A 12,222-nucleotide genomic window follows, 5' to 3' on the forward strand; every position below is an offset into this window, starting at 1 on the left:
TAATGATGATTATAAAAATAGCAGCAAAATATCCCTATACTCTACATCATTTAATGCTTATGTTGTTATAAAACAAGGGAAAATGGTATTAGCATTAGCTGCTAATGGTTTTCACCTTAAATTAGCATTATCCGCTAATGATAGCCTACTTAGCATGAACTCCTCACATCGTTATAACTGAGGTTTTTTCTGTGACAGATTCAGACAGTATTCAAACCAATCAGATGAAAATATTCACATGACTCAACTCCTTGAAGTGTATTTGTGAAAATGTTGGACTGTTCCTCAGTGTGTAACAGTCTGTGTATGAGAGCCATATAATGTCCATGTCTGCATGCTGACTGTGCTGGTCTGACCCCCCTCCTCTTTTCAGGGTGAAGCCTGCTGGAGTCCGATGGTTGAGACCAGGTCTGAGGAAGTGTAAGTGTGTTTTGAATGGGATTCATGAAAACAAAGCAGCACACATTCAACCATCTTCATCATTCTGATGTCAGGAGTCATCATCAAAGTGTCAATCAATGAACAGATGATGGATCAATAACTGCAGCTGGATTGTGTTTGTTCTCTCCATCAGATTCCTGTCAACTCACAATCAACACAAACACAGTGCACACAAACCTCCAACTGTCTGACAACAACAGGAAGGTGACACGTGTGAAGGAGGTTCAGTCATATCCTGATCATCCAGATAGATTTGACGTACATCCACAGCTGCTGTGTAGAAATAGTCTGACTGGTCGCTGTTACTGGGAGGTCGAGTGGAGAGGAGACGTTGATATATCAGTGAGTTACAGAAGAATCCGAAGGAAAGGAGACAGTGATGACTATGTGTTTGGATGGAATGATCAGTCCTGGAGTCTGTGCTGCTCTGATGGTCCTTATTCTGTTAGGCACAACAGCAGACAAACATCCATCTCCTCCTCCTCCTCCTCCTCCTCTGTCTCTAACAGAGTAGCAGTGTATGTGGACTGTCCTGCTGGCACTCTGTCCTTCTACAGAGTCTCCTCTGACACTCTGATCCACCTCCACACCTTCAACACCACATTCACTGAAACCCTTTATCCTGGGTTTGGTGTATTTTATCATCGTCATGGTTCCTCAGTGTCCCTGTGCTGAGTTGAATTACGCACACCCCACTTTGCAGTTATTTATTTGTAAAAAATGTTTGGAATCATGTATGATTTTCGTTCCACTTCTCACGTGTACACCACTTTGTATTGGTCTTTCACGTGGAATTCCAATAAAATTGATTCATGGTTGTGGCTGTAATGTGACAAAATGTGGGAAAGTTCAAGGGGGCCGATTACTTTTGAAAGCCACTGTAAGTCAGGTAAAATAAATAACACAAATACAAGCACAGTCAGACGGCAAGCAGTACACTGTTGGAGGAGAGCGGCTAAAAGTTTGAAATATAACTGTTTGTGTGACACAAACTTTTAGTGAATGTAGCTGTCTAAACTTCAATATTCTTCAATATCTGCTTGATTTATCAGGACATCACATATTTGCAAAAGTGCTCCGATGTTATCAGAGATGTCTGTTACCCACCAGTTGTCCGCTGACAGAGAGGTGAAGGGTCACTAGAGTTGGGAAGACCAGTCGAGTCCATTGTTTTCAACCCCCTGCGTTTGGATATTTGGCTGCACCAAGTCCACACAAGTCACCACCGATGCATGCCCGATAGAAGGGTAGGAGCAAGAACATATTCGGGTATTTTCAGCGTTATTGGCTTGATGCGTACTTTGAATTAGAATAGTACTGTGACTGATGACATATCACAAGTACACGAGAACGCAAGTACACATCTTGAGAAATGGGCTGGCTCTCTGCCACTTCCTTAGGAAGGTGGCAACAATGAGGTCATCAGCGGGAGGTGTGTGGTTAACAACAGGTGTGTGGAAATCGGAAAGGGAGAAAAAGGCCATGTCCCGTCAATGCAACAATAATGCTGCACACACACACATTGGGAAATAGGACAGGAGAGGCAGATGACTAAAACGTGGACATACAGAAAATGGCAGGTTGACTGTGAGGACTGAAGGACAATGATACAACTATCATGCTCACCACACAGGAAGAGAAACTATGTTGAAGCACATTTAACAACATTTAGACAAGCCTGTGAAATACTGGGAGATGTAGTCTAATCATATGAGACCAATACTGAATTCTTTGGATGCCATAACACACACCACGTTTGGAGGTCAAAGGGTGCTGTTTGTTACCAAGAGAACACCATAACAACAGTTATGGTAACTGAAGGAAAGATGAACAGATCTGCCGCCATCTTTCTCTCTCAGCTGGTTTCAGAGAGAGAAAATAAAGCTGCTACCATGGCCCAGCCAATCAACTGACCTGAATTCAACTGAAAGAAACAAAGGTCAAAGTTCATAGGAGCCCATAAAACCTTCAGGACTGTTTGTGTGGAAGAATGGGACAAAATCACAGCTGAGCAATGCCTTAGACAGGCAGCACCTTAAAGCTGTCACCAACAATAAAAACTTAATATGAACTATTACGTTTCAATAAATATTGGCGACTGTCAAACCTTTGAGACGCTGAGCAGCTGTAGGGGAATAATGTTGACACACCCGCTATTCAAACTTAAGTCAAGGTTTTAATTTAAGACGACTTCTTTTGTTATCAAGGTCTTCAAAATCCATCCAAAACAACAGTGATCAAAACATTCCAGGCTTTAGCGGTTAGCAAAACTTCCCCCATCACCTACTCACTCAAAAATTCCCTCGGTAAGCAAACAGTTTATATAACAGTCACTACTACTACTACCACCAACACCACCTGACCAAAAGCTACGCCTATCCACCAGAGTAAATATGTCTGAATACTTTTTTACTGTGTCATTTCTCATTATTACACATCAGTTATGGACGTCTGGTGAGAATTTCATGTCAATATCACCTTCAGTTTATCGACTATAGACTCTTCAATTTGCATGCATTTAATGTTAATTGTGTTTTCTTGAGTTAATATGTATTACTTTAGTTTTACATCATGAACATCATGGTGAAAAGATGTTCACTGGTCTTTAAAGTAATAAATCAATGTTTGAATATTAGTTTCACTTTGAATGAGTAGACAGTAAAGCTGATTGTTCTCTGACTCAGTTTCCTGTGAAACAAAGGTGTGACCTAAAATTGATTAATTATTGATTTCTAACAGACAGAGAAAATGACCTATTTGATTTATTTTTTACCTCTTTGTTTTTTTGAAGGTCAAACATTTTTTTTCTCTTTTCATATTTTATTCAGTTTTATTATTGAAGCTTCCCTGTGACCTGTTCATTTTATATTCCTTCTGACGTGAATAACATGCAATATTATTATTATTAAACTTAGTAAAATGTCTGCCTTCATCTAATTTCTGCATTTTGATCACATAAATATTCAGTTTTTGTCACCACATACATGTTTGCGTCTGCAGGTTTATTTGATTTATGACGTCACAGTGTTTGTAAAAATAAAGTCTGAGCTGTACAGCAGCTGCATCAGTACAGATATCAGTACTCATAAAGAGTTCTGCACTCACTCTGCCCTCTGATTGAAACTCTCCAGGACAAGTGTGTGATGTCTTGATAAATCGAGCAGATATTTAAAATTTGCACAGCTACATTCTTGCCTGAAAATATCTACAATAAGAACCAATCAGAGAGTCTGTCTGTATTTTTTTTCATCAGTTATCATCATCGATACTCGTGGATCTCACTCAGGTTACAAATGCAGGTTTTGGATGTTTTTTGAGCTGACTGGTGTATTTTTACCTGCAGCCTTCACACAGCGTGAACACTCAGTGTTCAGATGGGCCTCAAATATTTCACCTTATAATCTGGAAGAAAAACATATAACAGTGCACACGTTCATAATAACATGTAAGGACATGCTGCTGTTGTCATGATGAGTGTTTAATGCTGACACCAATTAACAAAGTTATTCAGGTGAACAGTCAGTGATTAATATGGAGGACCAGGAGAATCACACACATCCAAATAAAGCATGCTATCTAATTAAATATAAATACATGATTATATTGTTGTTACTACTGGTTGTTACAGTTACTTCCTTGTGTTAAATGTTAAAATGGTTTAACAGGCATGTTCCTGTCTCTCTCGTGCAAAAAATAAATTGAAAGTGTTTGAGGACCAAAGAGAAACAGAGAAAATCAGCTGATGATCCAGTGAGGACACTCTGAGCAAAGTGACTGAATGAAGCAGAGATTTTATTGAGGATTGACAAAAAAAGTGCATCGAGCAGGAGATGATTTCATGTGGAAGACCAGAATACAGAGAACAAAGTCCAACATGAAAGGATCCAAATGTTTCCACTCAGCCTGAATCATCAGAAATATTTCCAGCATGAACACATGAAGAATCCGAGGCATCGATCAGATGGAAGAAGATCAGATTTCAGGACTGGACTCAGAAACATTGAAGATTCAAAGTTGGGTTTAATAGTTTTGCACAGTGTCTGAGTTCTGTGTCTCCAAAATCCTCTGTACTCACTGATTAGAAAGACAACAACGTGTCTCTGGATCATGCCAGTGACATGTTACTGGCCCACGACCACTTTACTGAGTCACCATGAGAGGAGCAGCAGAATAAAGCTCACACTGACAACGTTAAACAACATTAGAACAATGTGACAGAAACACATGTATTTGTGGAGAACACATAGTTTAGTTTGTGACATCACAGAGGCAGGGAGCTGTTCTCACACACTGTTGTACTGATCACTAAACAGCAGGGGGCATCCTCAATGCATTTACAACACAGCTGACAGCTCACAGCTGCTCTGCTCTGCATAATAACTGTATAATAACTCACTGTGGAGTTTATGTAGTAATACTTGTCATGTGCTCTTACATAAGTATAAATATCTGTATGAAATACAGACAGACTTCCTGTAGGGTTCTGTCGGCTCACCCACAGCTGCACCAATAACATCTCATATTTTTCATCCTTAATTGAGAAACACGTTATCAGGAAAAGTCCTCATATTAAAGTTATGAGTTAATAATCACCCTCTTCCCGCTCCACCACATCCAACCACACAGGTAGGGCCTTGGGGTGCGGGTGTCAGGAGTTTTCCTGTAATGCAACTCAGATTGGAATAAGTGACACTCAGACAGGTTTTACAAATTAACGTGCACGGGAGAGAACTGGACAGGCGCCGTTCCTTCGCTTGACCTCAGTTGCTCTCGTCCGCTCTCCTGTAACACTGCTCTTTTATTGTGGTTACATGAATATGCATAGGTTCATTAACATATGACGTATACCTTGTGTGTGTGTGTGTGTGTGGAGTGAGATATGATCCCGTGAAGACTCCCCAAAGCTGGTGTCAGGAGTCTAGCGGTCCATCTAAACAAAAGGCTCTTAGACTAAAACAGATACAGAGTAGGTGTCCTCCTATACCATAAATCAGTAAGAGAAGGTACAACCTCTCTCATGCTCCCAGGATGTGTGTGTGAAAGTCAGAGAGCTCTGGAATGCACACAAAGCTTGCACAACGTAACTTCTCTAGTAAAAAAGAGCAAACACATCTAGAAAACCTTAAACAAAATGTACTTCTAAACATAAACATAATAAAATCTTTCAACATTCCCTCCTGTTGTTTGATCTTTTCTCCTATATATATATACATAGCAACTCACTAACACTGTATCAGTCTATGGCCACTTGTAAAACATTTTTAGCCAGGACATCATTAATTAGTGGGTTTTGTGAATATGTTATATCCAAATGTCTATCTCATTATCATCTTCTTCATTCTGTGGTAGGGTGATGTAAGCATTAATTGAAGCAGTTACCATTTTTGACACCATGTTCTTCAAACAAGGTATGACGCATGAAGTAGAAAGACACAATAACAATAGTAGAACACCAACTAAAACAAGTCCTTTAAACAGCAGGGACTTCCAAGAGCCGCTTAACAACCACGCGAGCCAGTCTTCTGTGTTTGTAACATAGTCTTGTTGTTGTGCATCTCTGAGTTGTCTAAGTGTGTTCAGAGCATCAGTCATGTTCGATGACTGTAAGTATGTGTGTGAAATGCTAGAGTCTCCACAGACTACTAAAGATCAAACTTCTATCTATCTGCAACTAATTATAAAACCCTAAGCATATAAGTAGATATCTGTAAACATAAATGACAATCAACAATACAAATCTAACATTCTCCCCTTCGGCAGTTATGCTAGAAAAGTCCCCAGTTATGAATACCTCATGTCTGGTAGTGTTAATGCAACCATTTTTATACTCAGCATATGTAAACGTACACAGTTTCACAAATGTATTAGCAGTTACCCAAGTTCTCATTGATCTCATTCAATGGTAAACTGCATCCTGCAAGCAAACAAATGAATTGTTAATGGTCAAAAAAGAAATTAACATTTTCAAGATCACTCCAGCTTGGTGGTGCTCCTCTGCAAGACATGTAAATCACACGTCTCTCTGCAGAGTGGTTTAAGTTCTGCAGGGCGTCATAAATGTCTCTTCTAGTTGTTTCCATCACTGTCCATAGGACCAGAGTCCAAATGTATGTAGAATAGACATTCAAACATACCAGTTGAGTTTGTTGTTTGTCAACATGGGTCTCAGCTATCTTCAAAGCTGCAGGCCTTGTCAACACTTGAGTTTTATGGCCTCTACCAACCCCCATCACCTCACTTCAGGCCTCCTTGTCCTGTGGGGGATACATGTGACTCCTCCATTGTCCATCAGTATGTAGTTTTAGTTTGCATTATACTTCTGACTTAAAAGAGTGTGAAAATCATTAGATCTATTGGATTGACCTGTATTACTCGACACTGTTGAATGTGTTACACTGTTTCTTGACATTTCATACTGCTGAATCATGAAGAGAATGTTGTGTGCAGGAGACCTTGTGTCTAGAATAGAAGAAGAGACGACCACATTCCATACCCCCACCTTTACAGAGAGCAGAAAGACAGGGAGCCGAGGTCATAACTTAGGCGCCGTGTGAGAGAAAGAATGTGAATGTTTAGGCTTTTACGACTAGGTGGGGGCTACTAGAGACTATAAAAGGCTGACTAACCCGTCACCATTTTGAGACTTGCTGTGACCCTCTGCAGGCAACTCTCCCCATCATGATGGTCCTTATGCTCATAAAGTGTTGAATTGTATGGAATAAATAATTGTTGATTGAGCATTTATACACCGAGTATTGTCCTTCCTTCAGCCCAAAGATTAAAAGAACTGGGAGATTTTAACACTCTGCAGGAAAACCCTCTGTGGAAAGGGTGCTGGATCCAGTTATCTTACTGCTGTTATGATCCCAGCAGTCGTCAGTGTGCCATCGTGTGCATAGGACAGTGACACAGCATTAGATGATGTTCATAGGAAACTGCTGTCATCACCACCATAGCTTCTGGTTCCTGTGCTTTTCACAGAATCATGATGTCATCCTTGGACTCCCTCTGCGCTGTCGTTGGAGCTTGGCACGCTCTCATTCCAACGCAGCTTCATGGTCCTTGCTGTGGCTGTGGAATCTGATCTCATGATGGGCCCCAAACAGCTCGACCTTTGACCTCAACCACTGCCTGGGCTGTCAGCTCTGCTTGGAATGGTTCTCGCTTCTCACTGGGCCTCTGAAGATTTCTCAGGAGATTCCTTTCAGCAATACTCTGACTGCTGCACCTGTATTTCCTTGCTAGGAGGAAAAACTCCTACTTGGGGAGCATGTCAATCATCATCAAACCACATTCTTTAGTTCAGTGAGCTTCATTTATGGACCATCAAAGCCTCAGCTGAACATGGATGCCCCACTTTACATAGGTTTAATACCCGTAGATGAACTGTTAATCACACAAAAATCATAAAAACATAGTTTAGAAAACATAGAAAAGATAGTTTCATGTAACTCTTTAACTCTGGACCCCTCCTCTTGACGCATGGACACTCCCATGAGTCAACTCATCCAACCTAGACTCCTGTCTGAAAGAAAAAGGTTAGCTAGATCATGTCCCAGGCACCCTCAGGGCTTCACCTCCTCTGGAGTAGCTCCGTAACCCTGCAATAAAAGATGTTAGTGTGTTTTGCATATTAAGTTTGCTTAAAACCCCGGCTCCACCAGGAGCCTGCATACACACCATCATGGCCTGGAAAACAAGATCTGGAAGTAAAATCAAACTTCACACTTATAAACAATTGTATCATAAGAGTAATAGAGCACTCTTAGAAAAACAAACATTAGCAACACACATGGACAATCCTGGTGGTCAGGCACAGGTCGACAGGTTCCAGAGGTGCTATAAAAAGACCATAAAGTTACCCATCCATATCTGTGGAAAGAAGTGACACAAGTTTCAACACAGGGAATGATTCACATGTTATTCACATCGTCAAAGTAACCTTCACATTTTCCCAACAACACAGTGTAACAGCATCACCAACTCATAACCTGTATGCACAGTTTTCTTCACACATGATCCCAGAAATCCTGTCGTAGAAAACTTCAACCAGCTGTCCTGGTATAAATCACATGATCAAATCACATGAAGACTGTAATGCTGTAGAAAAGTTAGCACTGCGCAGGTGTATACACACTTTCTCACAGTAATCTCTATGAGCAACACAAGGTAGTGAATAACACCCCTGGTAGATGCACAGACACAGAAAGTGGCATTTAAAAGTTTAAATCAGTAAAGCCAAAGCTCACGCAACCTCGAATGTTGCTGTCATGTTTCTGCTCCTGTAAAAAGAAACACACATAGATTCATCTGCACCTTTGTCAGGTGGGGGTTAACTTCGCACATTGATGTCAGTCAGTCTGTCAGCTTCTGTCCGCTTTTACCAGTCAGTCAGTTTTATTTTCTCTCACTCATTCATTCATGCATTCATTCATTCTTTCTTTGCTGACAGTGGAAATTATTGTCGCATTTTCATTTCCACTTCTCAGCAAAATGACGTCATTTCAAAAAGAAAAGAAGAACTTTATATGGGATTATCTCGCTTAATCCTTTTTTGGGTAGGGACCTATTTTCTAATTGTCCCATATAAGTGGCTTTCTCCAGAGCCCATTGTAATCTTTGAGAAACTCACTTGCAACAATTTTCTCGACGACGTGTCGTATAGCGCTTCTGTTGTAATCGTGCAGATCTGCTCAAACAGAGATTATCAAACAAAACTTTCAGTGCACTGTGAAAGTATCAAAATAAAAAGGCCTCGTTAAGTCATGACACATGCTCCTCATCTCAGGAGGGTAAATCATACCATTAACATGGTTCATCATACCATCATACCAATTGGCAGGCTCAACTTCACAACAAAAGAAAAATCATCAGCTAGATTAATTCAAACCAACCATCAGCCGCACAACACACAACATAAGCCTCATGTCTTATTAGCTATGAATTTTAATCCCCAGGACTGTACTTTTCACTCATTTAGGCCACAAATTTTATTTAGTTTTCCTTTTTCCCCTTCATCATAAAACATGTGACATGTTGTCATGCACTTCACAAAAGAAGTTTGTTCTCATGTATTCAGAGTTGTGTATCTGGGTGCAGGAGTCACTCACACATCACAACAGGAAACTCAGTGTTTTAGAGTCTCCACTCTAACACACTCCAACACATCCCATTCACTCGTGCTAGAATTCAATCACCTTTCATTAATCTAAGAACCATCAACTAATTTGCATATCAGCTATTAACCCACTAAGATGACAGGACAACAGAAATGCATGTTCAAAATATTATCACAAAAATAGAATTTCCCTCATACAGTAAATTACTTGTGCTGCATCAATCAGGCAGAAAGCATCTCCCAATTTACTATATTAACTACTAAATTTATTGTCTGATCACTGGTTGGTCAAACCAGAATCTTTTTTTTTTTTTCCCACAAAAATTAAACTGTTGTCCTGCAACATAGTCAGTTAACTGTCAGCATTGGATAAATTCAGCATTTGATAACAAGTGTCTGCTAAATTGACTCTATTTTAGCACTGATGAGAGATAACAAGCTGATCTTCATTGCATGTGTGTTTGTGTTATTAGGCAGGTTTAATCAATGTCTGTGGAGCTGCATCTCCAGCAGGGCATGTTCTTAAAGCTGCCTTTCCTACACACTTCTCTGCTATTATTTGATCATTTTCAACTAATGTACTATGAGTCCACTGATTTTTTTCCTTTTCATCACACGAGGTGACTTGGACAAGATGATGAACAGACTCACATGCTTAAGATGGTGTCTAATCTTCATGAGCTCTCTTTTGTTTGTGTTAGTAGGGTTAATGCATGTTCTGCTTGTGTGTGTGATTTTGTATATGTTTCTTTTCGCAGTGTTTCAGACTCCTTCACAATTTTCCAACTTAAGCAGTCAGTTTTCTTTTCCCCAGATTTGCTAACCCAAATTTTGATTTCCCACATTAAACACCAGCTTTCCTCTGTGTCCTTACCTGCTCTCACTCTGTTGTCCTCTCCCACTTCAACAGTCCAATAGCCGGCAGTTCTTCTTCAGCTTTGTCCTGTGTTCCACTGTCTCTTCTTGCCATTTTCTCCAAAAGCGGCAAATGTCAAACAGTCTCCTCAGTTCTCCTCAAACGTCCTTTTCACAAGCACAATGAAGTTGCAGCTTGTTGGAAACAGTGTCATTCATCCAGTCAGTCAGGATGATGGTTTACTCTTCTTCTCTGATGCTGTTTGTCCACACTGCTGCTGCTTGCTGGGACTCTTTGCTCAGGACTTGCTACTGTCTCTTCATCTGCCATGTTATTGCTCTTGGAACTGCATTCTTTGTCTTCAGGGAGGAGTGAGAGCTCGCTTGTGAGGATGAGGAACACATGGAGCTGTAAATAAGTTAGCCAAAAACTTGGCCTGAATGTTCCCAATGATGTTAAACTATAATTTCCTTCCGACTGCTGCATATGGGAAATTGATCCGGGTCTGCTCCTCACCTGCAAGTGACACACTGAGACATTTTGATCATTGTTCTCATTGCTTAACCGACACACAGAACTCTCTCTATATTTTTTGTGAACTCTCCTTTCTTAAAAGTAGAAAATGAGATTGTAGTTGTTCTTGGCTGATAAACTCAAAACCTTTTTCCCTATGTATATTTCTCATCTACAGTGTAGATTTTTCTCCTTCTTACTCTCTCTCTCTCTTTTTTTTTTTTTCACACTAGCTGGTGACCTGCAGAATCACCGCTCTCACAATGGGAGACAATTACGTTTTGTTTTCTTTTTTGGATTCTTTTCAGTATTTATTTCTGCTTGGAGGATTTCTTTTAATTTAGTCAATGCGGAGGGGCTACATTTTCCCTCCCATGTGGGACATTTAGTTTTTTCTCTTGATTTCTCCAACTACATGCACTAATTTGTCCGGCGCCTGGACATTTTTTCTCTAACCACTGCTCGTCAGCCGTGAGTTTTGAAGCTTCGTTACCCATTTTAATCCTTTACAACTACACAACTGCGGCACCTTCTCTGGCACAAGAATCGAGAGAGGTAGTTGACACGGCCTTCTACTTTCAAGCTATTCTTGAAAGCGGTGTCATCTTTATGTGATAAAACACGACCTTTTTCTCTCTTCACCAGTACTTGGGTGACCAACAGTAAACAAATTAATGGAATAGTTCAGCCTCCTTATTGTGCTGTAAAATCAACTTATTCCATCATCACAAAAATAAAACAATAAATACCTTTATGCGCGCGCTAACTTTACCGACTACGGGGGAGCTACCAGTCTCAGACGAGCTCTATCTTTATTTTAAAATGCTACCAGCCTCTCTGGGCGAGCTTACACGGTTTTACGCAACGTGTCTCAGAGTGTCAATATTCACCTGGTTGCTGATTCACTGCCGGTCTCTCAGGTCCGCCTCATCGACCCCCACCGTCGTGGACCACTTCTAAAAACGCTGGCCAGAACCCGAATTCACGTCTCTGGTCTTTTACCCTGTACCTAGACAGGAGCTGTCGACAGACTTCAGCGCGGGCTTCTCATGACGTCAGGACTCGATGAGGTTTTCCCGTAGGATCACACAAAAGTGTTATGTTAATCCGGCTCGGAGGACCAAAAAATGTCAGGAGTTTTCCTGTAATGCAACTCAGATTGGAATAAGTGACACTCAGACAGGTTTTACAAATTAACGTGCACGGGAGAGAACTGGACAGGCGCCGTTCCTTCGCTTGACCTCAGTTGCTCTCGTCCGCCCTCCCGTAACACTGCTCTTTTATTGTGGTTACA

Source organism: Oreochromis niloticus, linkage group LG3 (genome assembly GCF_001858045.2).
Source record: "Oreochromis niloticus isolate F11D_XX linkage group LG3, O_niloticus_UMD_NMBU, whole genome shotgun sequence".
Taxonomy (NCBI): Eukaryota; Metazoa; Chordata; class Actinopteri; order Cichliformes; family Cichlidae; genus Oreochromis; species Oreochromis niloticus.